The sequence below is a fragment of the Coffea eugenioides genome, chromosome 2 (assembly GCF_003713205.1).
Source record: "Coffea eugenioides isolate CCC68of chromosome 2, Ceug_1.0, whole genome shotgun sequence".
NCBI classification, from domain to species: Eukaryota; Viridiplantae; Streptophyta; class Magnoliopsida; order Gentianales; family Rubiaceae; genus Coffea; species Coffea eugenioides.
The window spans coordinates 61,311,925-61,326,772 of NC_040036.1; positions in this window are offsets into that span (position 1 = coordinate 61,311,925).

The following is a 14,848-nucleotide window of genomic DNA, read 5'->3' on the forward strand; positions in this document are numbered from 1 at the left end:
AGTATACCTTTCAACTTTAATAAATTACACGGTGACTATAATACAAAATATTGCACAAAACATATTATCATTTTTTGCTATTGATGACTATTTTCTCTTTCAGGCCGGGTTTGTCATCAATTAGAACGTATGCCTCCACCTCCTTCAAGTCAGATGAAATCGACGTGTCTTGCAACAATAATCAAAAGCCTCAGATAACTATTGCTCTACTTTTTAAAGGTATCCTCGGATATGATATTTACATAAATACTTCTTCATCCACGAAGTAAAATTGCTTCTTGGAATTAACTACATGAGAGGTCACAAAAACAATTGTTTTTACTCCTATAGTGTGGATGTATACATACATACGTACATATATACATATATGTGTGTGTATATAACCATTTTCTTAAGGCATAATTAGATATTTTAATCTAAGGATAAGAAAAAAATTTGGGGTATTGTGCCACATTAATCAAAGTTAAATTCAAAATTTTTGTCTTATCAGTACTTTTAATTTTCTACTTGAAACCTTTTCTTTTTTTCCCAATTGTCCCAACTAAACTTATATCTCAAACGAAATTGCTTTGCTCGCCATCATGGCAATGTAGATCCCATTGGCATTGACATCTATTTTCCTGTTGACAATGTGTTTTCTACACCACTGTAAAATTTATTTTATGCTAAAAAATTTGTTTACATGTCACATGCAACCAAAAAAAAATTTTGAATGGGGATTATTCATCATTAAAAAAATACATTGGATAGGCATTATTTTAAACAAAGAAATTTGTTACGTCATAAATATGTTTTCCCATTACGTTTTATTTTTCCAACCAATTTTTTTTTATCTCAAATATACTAAATCACAAAAGTACTATAATATTATTCTAAAATTTTTCAAATAATCTTCACTCCAAACAAACTCAAATATTTAACAATTAATCCAATATATAGTTGAGAATTCTATCTAATTGCTAACTGAGAATTCTATCTAATTACTCCCTTATTTAATTAACAAAGGCTACTAATGCATAGTTTCAGCAAGGAGAACGTTAGATTGGGGGCTCCGTCCTAAGATATGGTTTTCTCAAAATTTATTGTCATCATCATTGTAGACAAAGAAATTTTATTTAATTTATTTAGTCAAGATTTGTTCAAATTAAATTGATCTTGATTAAATTATAGAAGTCCATCATGTTTTGTATTGACAAATTGGGCCAATATATATGGGCTATTAAATCAAATTAAATTTGTAATGTCCATTTAAATTGCAGTGAATTAATTGATTTATTAATTCACAATGGACTATTTGGGTTGACCCATTATTTAAACTCAAGTTAAATGGATTTCTTGAGTGATAAGTTACCCAAAATGCAGGAAGATTCTGGAGGCTTTTCTTGAAGATTTAGCCTACATATTTTGGCTATAAATAAAGGTCTTCCCTGAAGGCAAAGAGATAGAAAAATTCATAACTTTCGGAGAAACTCTGTCAAATTCTCTCAAGAGCTTTCTTCCTCAAATTCAAGTCCAAATCAAGCCAAATAAATTATCTTGCCATTGGTGTTGAAGATTTAAGAGTTCCAAGTGTTCAACGTTATCATCAAATCAATCGTTTTCTACGCCGAAATTATAGAAAATACTCTTTCGATCGGAGAATAAATCTTTTGCACCCTTCGATTGAACTCATTCAAAGAAAAGAATCAGGAAATTAAATTTTTTGATTCAAGAATTTTTAGAGATTGTAACCCATTTATTATTTAATTCAATAAATTTGATATTTGTGCAAGTTTTCTTGTCTTTTGTTTTAGGTAACGAAATTTGTGCATACAAATTTCTGACACGCCCAGTGGGACAATCTCTACCTCTCATCTCTTTTCTTCCAACAACTTACTTGTTTCGAAAGTTAATGGAGTCCAAGAAGGTCAACTTTACTCCTGAAAGCGTAGTTGCTAGTATCCCAACTACTCAAGAGATGCGATACACTGCGCCTATGACGAGGAGTAAGGCCAAGAAGTTAGCAAAGAAGGCTAAAACGAATACTGTGGCTGAAGAAACAAACCTGGAGATGCTTCGCAACAAGAAGGGAGTCCATGATGAATCTGCTGATGGTTCAAGTGATTCGGCCACTTCTGCGGTAATGCCAGTTATGATGACTGACACCACAACCATGGAAGATCAAATTTCGAACCTAACCAAAACTGTCGAAGGGCTAGCCGTGCATGTCCAAAGTCAAGATGGTAAGATAGCCAAACTAATAGTTATGATGGAAAATATCGGCGAGAATAGCCTCAACGTATCCAAGCAAAAATTCAAGGTGCAAGATGAAGGTGACTTATCATCAAAGGAGAAAGAGGATACGAAGTCACAAGCCATGAAGGAATTTTTGATCTCTCCTGATGGCACCATTCATGTTGATAACCTAAAGGAGTTTGTCGAAGGCACGATCAAGGACAACATTAGTGGAAGTGCCAAGTCGTACAGCGGTTATACCAAACCTTACACTGCAAGAGTGGAAAGTTTGAAAATGCCTGTAGGATATTAACCTCTAAAATTTCAATAATTTGATGGCAAGGGCAACCCTAAGCAACATATTGCACACTTCGTGGAGACCTGTAACAATGCTGGCACTGATGGTGACTTGCTCATTAAACAATTTGTTCGCTCGTTAAAAGGTAATGCCTTTGATTGGTATACAGATTTGGAGCCTGGAACTATTGACAGTTGGGAGCAGTTAGAGCATGAATTTCTTAGTCGCTTATATAGCACAAAGAGAACTGTCTGCATGACTGAACTCTCTAATACACGTCAATAGAAGAATGAACTTGTCATTAATTTTATCGATCATTGGAGGAGTCTAAACTTAAATTGCAAAAATCGAATTTCTGAATCTTCCGCGATCGAGATGTGTATTTAAGGTACGCACTAGGGACTCAGATACATCTTGCAAGGTGTGCAACCAGAAATGTTTGATGAATTGTCCACAAAAGCTCACAAGTTGAAAATTAATCTTGATGGACAAGAACCGCCAGTTCCTGACCCTCACAAGGCTAAGGGAGACAAGAAGTGAGAAAAGAGGGCAAGTCACCAATCAAAAATGAAAAGAAGGAGGCTATGGCTACAAGTATAACACCTTTTAAGATTGTTCCCAAAACTGTCAGGAGAGAAGACAGAAAAATCAATGCACATCAAGAACAAGGAAAGAGGAAACCAACTCTCAATGAGATGTAAGATAAGAAGTACCCTTTCCTTGATTCTGATGCCCCTAGTATGTTTGATGATATGTTAAGTATAAATTTGATCACGCTTCCTGAGATGAAATGACCTGACGAGGCCAAGAACGCTGATGATCCAAATTATTGTAAGTATTACCGCTTGATTGGGCATCCCATTCAAAAATGTTTTGTCTTTAAAGACAAAGTAATGGAGTTGGCAAAAACAAGAAAAAATTCTTCTTGAAGAAGACAAGACAAGTATAAATCAAACGTCCATTGATTCCCTGCAGTCCATGGAGGTTAAAAATGTCATGGTACCTGCATTGCCAACAATTCAATTTGGATCATTTGATCCCATAGAAATCAAACAAGAAATTGCTCCTTCAACTCTTCAAGAACATGCATATGAAGATGAAAAGGCGTTACAACCTGATGCAGATGATGAAGGATGGACTCTAGTCACGCGAAGAAGGAGACAAAAATCTTGTCCATCTATTAAGGCAAACAAGGCCTTAACAAGAAGTGTGGTAATCTGGAAGGGGAAAGAGAAGGATATAAAGAAAAATAATGATTATCGTAATCTTCAAGAAAATCGAGTCTTCAAGCAAAAGGTGCGAACTCCTATCACTCTAAAAGAATTCATGCCAAAAAAATTCTTTGATGTTGATGTGGTCGCAAGTCACACAACGCAAGTAGATCATATCGAAGAACAAAAGGATAATACTCGCGAAACTCTCTGTGAGATAGCCCGTGTGCCTACCGGCAATGAAGAGGTGAACATCACAAGTATCACCTTTACTAGTGAAGACTTGTTACTTGGGTCAATACCACATAACCATCCTTTGTTTGTGACTGGTTATGCAAAGGAGTAAAAAGTGAATAGAATTTTGATAAATGGAGGTTCCGCGGTCAATATTCTTCCCTGTTGATGAACTCTTCAATAGCCGACTGATGATTCAAAACTTTAATCAGAGAGGGCAAAGAGCTCTTGGATTACTAAATTTGGAGATAGTCATTGATGACATGTCGTCCAAAGCGCTATTATACGTGATAGATGCTAAGACAACATACAATGTGCTATTAGGAAGACCCTGAATTCATGAAAATGGAGTTGTACCTTCAACTCTTCATCAATGTTTTAAATATTGTCGAAATGGGGTGGCAAGAAGTGTGAAGACCGATGATAATCCCTTTACTGAAGCGGAAGCATATATCACTGATGCCAAATTTTACAATAAAAGTCACAACGTGAGAGATGAATCTGAGCAACCTCTATTTGGGGTTAAAATCCAGAACCCCAAATCTTCAAGTGCAAAAGGGGAGAAAATGATAATTTCAAAATCAAAAGAGGAAATTGATGAAGAAACTGATGTTTCATTACCAAACAATGAATCAGTTGTCTTTCACCGCCCTTCCAAGTCGAGAATAGAACATGGACAGTTACCTGCAATACAGCATGAAACTCTGAAAGGTCTGACTCTTCCTGTGGCTCGTCTTGGTATAAAGAAGATGTCATCTCCTCCATTTAAAAGGTCTAACCTTTTAAGCAAAGAATCTGAAATCGAACAAGACACTATACCAAAGTCCAGAACCAAAGAAAGTTTTGATCCTATTGCTTATAAGTTTCTCGCTAAGGATGGATATAATTTCAAAGAATCTGCGGTGTTAAATGTTCCACCCTCTCAATCTACTAGTGATATGATTCATGGGTTGAATCCTACCCAAAAGATGTTGAAAGAAAAAGAATATGCCGTTGAAAATCCCAAATTTGGTTTTAACTATTCCTCTCCTACACCAATCCGCATCAAGATCAATAGAGTTAGTAGCCAATATATTGCTGTGAAGGATGAGTCTTCTTAAATAACAGATAAATTTCAAAATTTTCATGAAAAGGAGAATAAAACTCCACAGATATCTGTTTTTAAGAGGTTAGAACCGTAAAGAAGACAAAAGTCTCAAAACTCTCATAAGAGTAACGGGAAAATGGCAAAGTCATTGCAAAATCTTAAAGAACCTTCTGATTGTTCTCATAAATTTGGTAGCATCATTCTTTCAAGAATGAAGAGATGCACAGACCTTGTAATAAAGTGTGGGACTGAGTTAAAAGTCAGGGAGCATATCGTGGTGTACATAAGACCAAAAGAGAGTGGTGAAGAGAGTGTTGCTTCCTGCAATCATATAACTATAATTGATGGTGACTCTCCTGAAGAAGAAGAAGATGTTGAAGACGCTCCACCTGAATTGAAATAAGGTGTTAAGGCCACTGTAGATGATCTAAAGGAAATCAATTTTGGTACTTCAGAGGACCCACGTCCAATATATATAAGTGCTTTATTGAATCCTGATGAAGAGAAGGCATATGTCGACCTCTTGCAAGAGTATCGAGATGTTTTTGCCTGGACCTATAAAGAAATGTCGGGTCTAGATCCAAAAGTAGCCGTCCACCGTTTAACTGTCAAAAAGGGAGTTCGACCTGTAAAACAAGTACAACGACGATTGAGACCAAATTTGGTTCTCTTGATTAAAACTGAGGTTAATAAACTCATTGAAGCGGGGTTTATTCATGAAGTTAAATATCCTACATGGATTTCGAGTATTGTGCCTGTACGAAAGAAAAATGGCCAGATCCGCATTTGCGTTGATTTTAGGGATCTTAATAATACTTGTCCCAAAGATGACTTTCCTTTACCTATCGCTGAACTCATGATTGATGCAACTGTTGGACATGAGATTTTGTCATTTATGAATGACTTTGCTGGTTACAATCAAATTCGAATGGCACCTGAGGATGAAGAGTTCATTGCATTTCGCATTCTTAAGGGTATTTATTGTTATAAAGTAATGCCTTTTGGTCTTAAAAATGCCGGACTTACATATCAAAGAGCAATGCAAAATATCTTTGACGACATGCTTCATGAAAATATCGAATGTTACGTGGATGATTTGGTTGTCAAATCAAAAGAAAGAAGTAATCACTTGCGAGATTTGAGACAAGTTTTTGATCGGTTAAGAAGATATCAACTCAAAATGAATCCCCTTAAATGCACATTTGGAGTCACATCGGAAAAATTTCTTGGTTTTGTTGTTCGTCATCGAGGTATTGAAATTGACATGGCCAAGATTGATGCTATATTAAGGATGCCTAAATCTCGCGATATTTATGAATTAAAAAGCCTTCAAGGGCGGTCAGCGTATGTGCAGAAATTTATTTCAAATTTGACGGGAAGGTGTCAACCATTTAGTCGGCTTATGAAGAAAGGTGTGCCATTTCAGTGGGATGAGACATGCAGTAATGCATTCAATAGCATTATATCTTATCTTAGAAAAGCACCTGTATTGGCTACACCTATTCATGGAAAGCCATTACTCCTTTATATTGTTGCCCAAGAATGGTCCATGGGGGCATTACTTGTTCAAGAAAATAATGAAGAAAAAGAGGTTGTCCTTTATTATTTAAACAGAATGATGACCCCTAACGAACTAAACTATTAGCCGATTGAAAAATTGTGTTTAACTCTTATTTTTGCAATACAAAAGTTAAAACACTGCTTTCAAGCACATAGTGTGAGGTTCATTTTCAGGACGAATCCCATAAAATACGTGATGAGTAGACCAGTACTATCCGATCGTCTGGCTAGATGGTATCTTCAGCTACAACAATTTGAAATTATTTATGTGCCTCAAAAGGTTGTGAAAAGACAAATTCTGGCAGATTTTCTTACTGATCACCCGATACCTGTTGAATGGGAGTTAAGTGATAACCTACCAGATGAAGATGTACTCCTTATTGAGATTCGCCCACCATGAAAAATGTATTTTGATGGTGCTGCTCATCGTCGTGGAGTTGGAGCGGGTATTGTATTCATAACTCCTAATGGAGAGATTTTGCTATACTCTTTTACTCTAAATTAACATTGTTCAAATAATGTTGTTGAGTACCAAACTCTCATACTCGAACTTGAAATAGCTGTCGACATGGAACAGTTAGAATTTCAAATCTATGGTGACTCTCAATTAGTAGTTAACCAACTCTTGGGAAGTTATAAAGTCAAAAAGTCAGAGTTAGTTCCGTATCACAAATATGCAGCGCGACTTATAAGGCGGTTTGGAGGTGCAAGTATTAAGCATGTTTCTAGAAAAGAAAATAAGCAAGCTGACGCATTAGCTGTGCTTGCCTCTTCACTTACCATGCCGAATCATGAGATACAAGTTCGCATATGCCAAAGGTAGTAGTTCCACCACTATTTGATGATGAAGATATTGAAGGAAACGACGCTCATGTGGTCTCAACTTATGAAATTGACAAAAAAAATTGGAGACAACCCTTCGATAATTATCTCAAGTATCAAAAATTACCTGAGGAGCAACATTGAGAGCTGACATCCATCGTTGTGCCCCTCGTTTTATCTTGTACAAGGATACGCTATATCGAAAATCATTTGAAGGTGTGTTTTTGCGCAGTCTGAGTAAAGACGAAGCATATCGGACAATACACGAAATGCATTCCGAAATATGTGAAACCCATCAATCCGGTCCCAAATTATATTTTTGGATTAAAAGAATGGGTTACTATTGACCTACTATGGTCAAAGACTGCATAAAATATGTTCAAAGATGTCAAACTTGCCAATTTCATGCAAATTACATTCATCAACCACCCAATCCATTACACCCGACCGTTGCTTCTTGGTCTTTTGATACTTGGAGTCTTGATGTTGTGGGGCCGTTGTGACGCCCCACTTCTCCCAAGGGCGAACCCAAGAGTATCCGCGGGACGCCTACCCAACTCTCGCCAGGACTTGGTACAAATTTAATTCAAACTTAAAATCTAATGCTAACAATAAAAATTGGAAAAAAAGTACGAAGTCATTTCCATACGTAAATATTCAAACTTACAATTAGTTTTCTCAAAATATGCAACTTCTAAAAGTTGCCTAAACAATTACATTCAAAATTCTAATCAAATGAGCCATCAAGTAAGCTTCTTCATAATTCCTTCCATTTCAGCTCCTATTAAGGAAAACAAATCTAACGGGGTGAGCGGATGCTCGTGAGGCCAAGAAAACATGCAAGACACGTAGTTCAATAACAATAACTCTTACACAATAATGGAAGCTATAACATTCAAGTAGTTCATAATTTATAATAAACACACTTGAGTAGGGTGCAGGAGCTCTCAGGAGTTAATTTTTCAATTGATTTGCCCCAGGTTCAATTCAATGCATTCTTGTGACGACACCCCGTCACCCGGATAAGTAATTAAATTCGTAGCACTTCACTTATTCCATTTATGTTTCTGAGACGACTCGAGAGGTACCTCCCACCAAATCGGTGTGGTACTTGCTATCGTTCAGGGGTTTAGGGTACTGAGACGATTCGAGAGGTACCTCCCACCCAATTGGTGTGGTACTTACTATCGTTCAATTTATAGATCTGAGACGATTCGAGAGGTACCTCCCACCCAATTGGTGTGGTACTTACTATCGTTCAGAGGTCGATGAGACATCGCTCCAATCGACTTTGAATGCTTTAGGGTTCTGAGACGATTCGAGAGGTACCTCCCACCCGAACCGGTGTGGTACTTACTATCGTTCAGTTTATAGATCTAAGACGATTCGAGAGGTACCTCCCACCCAATTGGTGTGGTACTTACTATCATTCAGAGGTCGATGAGACATCGCTCCAATCGACTTATGCAGCCATAGCATAATTAATCATTTCACGTCATTCAAGCATTTGATACATTAAAGCATTCATTTCATTTCCATCAAGTCATGTAATTCAAGCACGAGTCATTTATTTCAAATGAGAACGAGTGCGATAAATTACACACTCGGTTCTATTTTCAAATCTCAAGTCATTGATAACAAGTAAGAACGTATCAATTTCTCAGGATTTCAATTATTCCTGCACGTAATATCCATGTACAATTACCAATCCTATTCATTCAAGTAATAAGTATCACGTAGTTACACGGGAAAGAGGATGAGGGAGATAAAGTACACCCTTATCTCGACAAGTTTACGTATCATGTATAACATTCGTACAATTAATATCTCAATCACATAAGCATTTAACATACACTTGACACTCACCAATATAAGTAATGAGAAAGAAAAGGCACTTGAAGTTCAAGCGTCCATCGTGAGATCCTCTTGAGGGTCCTCGTACGAGCCTGAGTAATTAATAATGAATAATCACTTATAAACCCCAATTATTACGAAAGATTGCACACTTGTGCGATCTCAGAAAATTTCACGAAAATGAACCTTAATTATTCATAAATCGAGGCTAAAAAGTGGGTTTTAAAACACAAGCGAAATCTGATTTCCATCTTTGAAATCGAGTGTAAAACGATCAAGTGATATTAAAGGAAAAGAGAGAGTTTGGAAAAACTTCACTTCCTTTAAGTTATGAATTTTCAGATTTGGTGCACTTACTTTGAAAAATCGTATCTCACTCTCTATAGGTCCAAAATTGGAAAACTTGGTATCGTTGGAAACATCTTTCGAAGTACTAATAGTTATTAGAAGACAATTTTCCACGAATCTAAGTGAAAAATACTCAAAACTGAGCTTGAAATCACTGTTCCAGAATGTTCAGGATTAAGCTGGGGTTGATTTTTCGCTAACTTTGGAAATTCGGCAGAATTCACTCGTTGCAAACCAGCCCTTGAAATTTATAACTCAATTAGAGGTGCAAGTAAGGTTTAGGACAGAACAAGCGGATCGAGAATCGGAGTTTCGAGCACCGAGATACGGTAGCTCAAAGTTGGGGAAAATTCGAGACTGTTGAAAAAATTCCAGATTTGGGTTTCCGACTTTGGATCTTTAGTTAAGTGTCGAAACGGACTTGGATTGGTGGTAAATTTTGCAGTATAGTACTCCTATATGAAGGGTATCTCTCGATCAAATTTCGTGGAAAAATACCTTCGGGAAGGTGGTTAACCAATCAACCAAAGTTTTGAAATTACTGAGGCAAAACTGCCTTTAGCTCTATTTCTCTCCGTTTCCAAACATTCGGCTAAGGAAAACCTCCAAACATGGTTCATCTGTGCAAGAAAAGTCTAAGGAACATACAAGGTACATTTGGTAGGTGTTTAGCACCAAGAAATTCATTTAGTAAGACCACAACAAGTCTCACATCAAATCTGTCCAAATCCAAGGGTTTTCAAGAACAAGGCAGTCACCGTATTTTGATCATGACTCACTCAATTTAACTCGGAATTGAGCATGGTTGATAGTATTGGAAAATAAATTTATAGGGCTATAATTTCTCAGAAGAAATCGTTTTAAAATTCAGTACACTAAAATTCTCGTTCAATGAGAAGAGAAAAACTTCTAAACAACTCCACATATTTACACTTTTTGTCTTCTTTTCTTTTGGAACAAAAATGTATTAACAAATCAAATAAACAAAAATTTTCTCTTTAACCAACAATTATGAAGTCTCTTAGATGCTTTAGCCTAACGCTTCTAGATAGATCCTTCATGTTTCCATTGCAGGGTCTGCCCAAAAATCAAGTAATTAGATCAAAATTATTATCAGATATGAAAAATATTTTCACCTTATTGAAACATTTTTATGAATGCAGGGGAGGGGAGAAATAAAAGAAAAATACCCAGAGTTAGTAAGCAAAATTATCAAATCGGTATGCATGTCCTATTGGGGAGCCATTTTATGCCAAGGGTAGGCCTAGTATGAAAATGCAATCCTCTAGGGTAGGCACCATACAATACCTGATGAATCCGATCAATTGATTGAGTGAAAAATGATTTGAAAATTTTGGCCAATTTGGAGTGAAAAGAGACGTTTGTCCTAAAAATAAGGACAAAGTCCGAATGGATTGCTTGCTTTGATCGACGCATGATGTGCCAAAAGGGGTAAAAATGGTCAAATGCATTGAATGAAATTTGATTATTTATTGAAAATTGAATGGATAACCCTAAAAATGAATTAAACTAATCAAATAAATTGAATGAAATCAATTGATCAAACGGATCGAGTGAAAAGATGATTTATTCAAAACCGACCAAATTGCCCTAAAACTAGGCAAATCGGTCAAATGGATCGGATGATTTATGCAAAATTGACTAGATCACCTTAAAAAGGGTAAACTGGTCAAATGAAATTGAACGGAATTGACGATTTATTCAAAATCGACTATATTGTCTTAAAATGAATGAATTGGTAAAATGGATCGATTGAATTGTCCGGCCATTGGTGATTTCAAAATTATTGAGATGCATTAGTCTATGAGCCTCCTAAAATCAAGATTTGGCCTCTATATTTGTCGTCTCAACAATGAGGAAATATTGGTGAATTTGTTCCAATTAATGTCCTTTACGCCAGGGATTTTTACCAATTTTGATAAAGTGGCCAAGAGTGATTATTAGACGCTCATATTCCAAAGATCGCTCTATGAAAATAATCGGATCCTACCTTACCTTGTGCACTACCCCTTTGGATGGTACAAAGAATATAAACGTGCAAGCCTCCTTGGATTAAATATCCGAGACACAAGGTGGCTTATTCCTAACACGGGATCCCCTAAATGGCATTCCCTTTCTAGGGTTTATGCATGATGCCAGTTTATTAAAGCAGTAAAATATGCAATTATGACCTAAAAGGACCCTTTATACGCCAAGGTAGGCCTAGAATGATATGCAATTGAATGAAATAAACCATAATTTTTAAACGTGCAATAGCCTATCTACAAGGGTAGGTTCTAAAAGAAGGTCATGCCAGACCTCTTATTTGCTAGGGTTTAGGAATGCAATGGAGACACAAAACCAAGAAAAGTTAGTTCAGCCAGATAAATACACATAACACATTGTAGCAACGAGATAAAGCAATCAGTACAAAGAAATAAAGCAATAAGAGGGCAAAAAGGGTTGGACCCCTCCCCTCGTGAATAGTGTCCCTAATAAGGCAAGGCAGACTCTACCCTAGGCAAGCTATCATGGATGCATGAGGTATTGGCTCACTAATGCATCTAGACTCGATAGGTTTTAGGTCCCCGAGCCTTCAGACTTGGAAACCAAGGGTCATCAATCCCAAGGTTCTTTGTCGGTGGCTCGAGCGATTCCCCAGACATTGCTACGCACACATCGTGTCACGGCTACATGTCATGAGTGAATCTATCAAAAATCATCAACTTTCGACTAAAAGCTAAAGGCTATGAACCCAAAGCTTAAAATGGAAGGTTGAGTGACCCCTCGGATCATGCTACGCACACATCGTGTCGCGATCACAAGTCCAAGTGAATCGCCTAAAATCCTAATAGGGTGGAGTGGCGTGACAAGCCACTAAAAGAAAAATAAAAGAGGGGTGAAAAATTAAAGCGTATGCACGTATGCTAGTGCTCGTTTGGAGAGGAGGGATCGAGAACCAACGCGAGGCTCTAGGGTAATGTCCCCCACCCAAATGCAATGCAAAGCGCGGAATCACATAAATAAACCATCCATCCATCAAATCAATCGTACGCCAAATGGGTGAGTGACTGAGTTGATACGCGCGAAATGCAAAAATCCTAAAAAAGGAAAAATGCAACCCTAATGTCCAAATGCTATGCATAAAAAGGGTAGAAAAAGGAAAGGAATAGCTAAATCAAATGCTTGGACCCACTTAGGAAGTCCCCAGTGGAGTCGCCAAGCTGTCGCGCCCCACTTTTTGAGTATGTGAAAGTAGTGTGTGGGATATGTATGTGAACGTGTGTGAAAATGAAAATAAAAGGCCGTGGGATTGTGAAATGAGACGGTTTGGCCAAACAAAGTTCAAAAAGGGTTTTTGAATGGAAAATGGAGTCGCCACTTGGTATAGAGTTAGGGTGTACCAAGTCACCCAAAAAGTGATTTTTTGGAAAGAAAAGTAAACAAACCCTTTTTAAAGAACTCTTAGGTCTACGTAACCAAAGAAAGGGATCGGGGGTCACATTTGATAAGGGAGAAGGCAAAGGCAAAGCCTAAGGCACTCCCTTACCCTAGCCAAAGCTAGTTGCGTGATTTAGCCCTTCTTTTCTTAATTCTTCTACCCAAAATATGTGTTGCATGTTGGATGTGACTAATGGATATGAAAAAAAAATGCAATCCTAAATCTAAAATGTCTCTTATGAGGCTTTTTGGTCCCAATCACATGAGTTGTGATGGCCAATGAGGAAAACTCTCATAGAGGTCACCGGTAATGCAAATGAAGACCCAAATATGAGTGCAAGTGTGAAAATGTAAGAGGAATGCCAAATAAAATAAAAATACAAATGTAAGTGCAAGTGTGCAAATGTAAGAAAAGTGCATGTGTGCAAATGTAAGAAAAGTGCATGTGTGCCAATTGAGAAAATGAAGGTGTATGTGTACAAATGGATCAAAATATGGTATAATGGTAGTAAATGCATCTAAGTACAATTGGGTGCAATTTGTGAGGTAGAAAATAAATAAGTGATAGGGAAAGAAGAGAAAGTGTGTGAACATGGCATGTGGAGTAAAAATATAAGTAGTGAGAAAATGTAGATGAAAAAATGATATGGTAAAATGGAGGTGCATTATCCTAGAGGAATGCATCAAGTCGGGTACGGGAATGACTTCTATCTTCATGATTTTAATTTTCCCTTTGATTAGAAGGAAGAACTAGCGTGCTAAGGCTATTTTGTAGCCACACTCGCTCGTTTCCCTTACCTAAAGGGGACTCTCAAGCAAATGTACCCTATAACTAGCATGAGGATACAAAAACCTAAAATGAAGGGGAAAGGATTGGAGGATCATGCCAAATGCTAGAAAACTAAGAAAAATGTATGAAATGTAGTGAAACATGCAAGTATGTACTAACGAGAAGGGACGGCCTATTGGGGTCTAGCATTGGACTAGCCCTTCACTAACGCTTTTTCACAAGTATTGGACTTGCGAGAGTTCGAGGGGAAGACCATGACTAGCATTGGACTAGCCACGGTGACGTGCATTCATCCGCATAATCAGATATAATACTAAAGCAAATAGACATGCAAAACACATAGTTTCACATAGCACGTAACACATAAGCATGCTTGTCTAGATGCAAAAGCCCTATGAAAGCGGTAACAGATAGCACATAGGCATGCAAATCACCCAAAGAAAAACAAAGAAAACCTAACTATTACATTTGGAGGGGGAAGCCTACTACAATCTAAAAGGGGAAATAAGAAGGAATAAAACGATTAAATCCCTAACTATTACAATTTTGGCATTCGAGTGCCTCCCAAATAATCAAAATGAACTAAAATAAATATACGAAATTAAGACAAGTAAAGCGAGTAAATAAATAAATAAAATGAAAACATTCACAAAAGACATGCAATTAACACATAAATCACATAAGTGCACATAAGGTCGAATAAAGTAAAAATAAGGGATAGGGTGTACCTCCCTTGAGCTGGCCCTAATGGAGTGAAATTACTTTTACCCTCCAAAATAAAAGAAAGGGTCAAGGCATCGCTTTAATTGGCAAATGATCATGAAATTGAGAACAATCATGAAATTGAAAATAAACATGAAATTGAATCCATTAAATCATGTAAACAACCTTTATTTAAGAAAAGAAAACAAAGTAGGGACTTAATTGCAAAATTAACAAAAGTTTTGGGGTCAGAATTAAAGAAAAATAAAGTTCAAGGACCTACTTGC